Source organism: Mus pahari, chromosome 3, assembly GCF_900095145.1.
Source record: "Mus pahari chromosome 3, PAHARI_EIJ_v1.1, whole genome shotgun sequence".
In the NCBI taxonomy this organism is placed as follows: domain Eukaryota; kingdom Metazoa; phylum Chordata; class Mammalia; order Rodentia; family Muridae; genus Mus; species Mus pahari.
Window position 1 is genome coordinate 153,230,705 of NC_034592.1, and position 2,418 is coordinate 153,233,122.

Below are 2,418 nucleotides of genomic sequence, written 5' to 3' on the forward strand. Positions count from 1 at the left end.
GACAGCCGTTCGGCGGGGGCGGGACTTCCGGGAGCAGCAGGGGCGTGACTTTCTCAAAAAAAGTTAATTAATTTTATTTAAAATAAATTTTAAGAAATTTCGAAAAAAATCGGTGTGGCCCTTCCCTGAAAATTTGAAAAAAAAAACAAATTTTTAAATTTTAAAAAATTTAAAAAAAGATGAATAAATACAAAGTCATTTTTAAAAAAAAATAATCCACGGTTTTTTTCGATTTTTTAAAAATAAAATGAATTTTTTTTTTGTTAACGCCATCGCCAGGTTTCCTGGTTTTGGAATTTTCTTTTTAGAAAAGTTGATTTTTTTAAAAACTTTTTTTTTATTATTACATCACGTGTTATTTTTAGGGTTCCCATATTGTTTCATTCATTACCGCGTATGCCATACGCTGCGCTGTCCCGTTAGGCATGGCTTTTAGTAAAAATTATTTTATTATGCATTGTATATACGCATCATGTTATTTTTTCCGCTGTTACACGGTCACATGTCACCACGCGTGCCGCATGTCCTCCATTTGTGTTATTCCACGTTACACATTACATTTATTACAATAAAAAATTGTTTAAAAAGATTTTCCACTTCCACATTTTTTTAGTGTTTTACGTTTTTTTGTTGTTGTTGTTCTTTTTGGTTTTCGGATCTTGTGTTTGTCCACAGCCCCAGGAGGCCGCCTGAGTAAGGACCTCTGCGTTCGCGAGTTCGAGGCCCTGCGGAGCTGCTTCGCTGAAGCGGTAGGTGGGCGTGTCCCCGCTGCGTCCTGCTAGGCACGCACCCCTGATGCACCCTGTCACCAAGGAGTCAAGTGCAGGGTCCGCAGCAGGTTCTCACTGCAGCACAGCAGCGATGCTGAGAGCCGCTTGGGTTCCTGATCCTGCCCTTCTTGCCCATGACCCCTCCAGTAGAACTAGGGTCGGAGGTTAAGAACCCAGGGCGACAGACACAGTGCATCTGGTGCCGTTTGCTGGTGTTCCACAGTAGCCTCGGCAGGGAGAACGGTGTTTGGGGGAGCTGACTGCAGCCCAGCCTCCCCTACATGCAGCCTTAGACTGGTTTCCCTGGCAGAGGCTGTTCAGTCATCAGGTGTGGCGCTTTTCTTGTTCCTTCTAATTTGACCCCTCCCTGCCTTGTGGCTGCCTCCCAACCCTGTGCCCCTCCCTGAGCGAGAAGGCGACCAGACAAGCCTTTACTCTTGTGGTTGGTGGCCAGCAGCTGTCATTGAAACCCTAGACACACTCCCAATGTTGACAGTTTGTGCTGTGTCTGCCAGGCTCTCTGTGGCTGACCAGAATTGTGTGACTCCATCTGCTGCTTTGCCTGGACCAGATAAAGGCATCCCCCCGCCCCCCGCTGTGCTTCCCCACCCATCCCTGTCCAGCTCATAACAGAACTTCTCAGTCACAGGGGCCAGGCGTCCTCTGTAGGTGAGCCCAGNCTGGGACCTCCAGACACACTAGTGCCTCAGTTCTTTAGCATGGTTGGGAGAAGGTGGCATTTGATGTGGTAGATTGATGTGGTAGATGTCTTGCTTTAAGCCATATCTAAACTGGAAATAAGTCACTGAAACAAAATGCNGTCTCTTCCAGGCCAAGAAGACCATGATGGGAGGCTCCTAGGAAGAGNGGTGGGCACAAGGGCCCTGTCCTGACAGCATGCATATGGGCAGCAGAGTTCCTGCTGTGTTATGGCTCCTCCCACCCTGAACCGTGGGCAGGGCAGGGCAGGGCAGGGCTGTTTACCAGCAGTGTGTATGAGGATCTGGATTTGGTTAAGATGAAACATGAAGATGATTTAATTTTGTACAGTTTCAGACTTTTATATATAAAGTATGGTATAAGGAACTGGTCTCTCCCAAGGACAATGTATTCAGAGGACACTTGTGCCCCACCCCACAGAGGTGGCAGGTCTGGACCGTAGAACTAGGCTCTCAACTGGGTGTGGTGGTGCACACCATTAATCCCAGCACTCGGGGGCAGAGACGGGTGGATCTCTTATGAGTTTGAGGCCAGCCTGATCTACAAAGTTTAGGACAGCCAGGGCTTGTTACACTGAGAGAATCACCTCAAAACAAAGCAAATTAAACAAACAACAAGAACAAAATAAACCAAAACCCTGTTCTCACTATGGGCTGGAGAGATTGTTCAACAGTTAAAAGCACTTGTTACTCTTTTTTTTTTTTTTTTTTTTTTGAGACAGGGTTTCTCTGTGTTGCCCTGGCTGTCATGGAACTTATTTTGTAGACCAGGCTGACCTTGAACTCAGAAATCTGCCTGCCTCTGCCTCCCGAGTGCTGGGATTAAAGGTGTGCACCACCACACCCGGCTACATGTTACTCTTTTAGAAGACCCAGGTTCAGTTGTTAGCACCGACATGGCACCTCACAACCGTCTTTAACTCCAGTTC

The 2,418-nt window shown here is 46.7% G+C and overlaps 1 long non-coding RNA gene across 1 annotated transcript; it reads left to right on the forward strand.

Moving 5' to 3' along the window:
• Positions 1 to 667: 667 nt before the first annotated feature.
• On the forward strand, positions 668 to 1,819 carry LOC110319638. The gene is made up of 2 exons (XR_002380409.1): positions 668 to 749; positions 1,602 to 1,819. It is a non-coding gene; the product is annotated as an uncharacterized LOC110319638 (long non-coding RNA).
• The last annotated feature ends 599 nt before the right edge of the window (positions 1,820 to 2,418 follow it).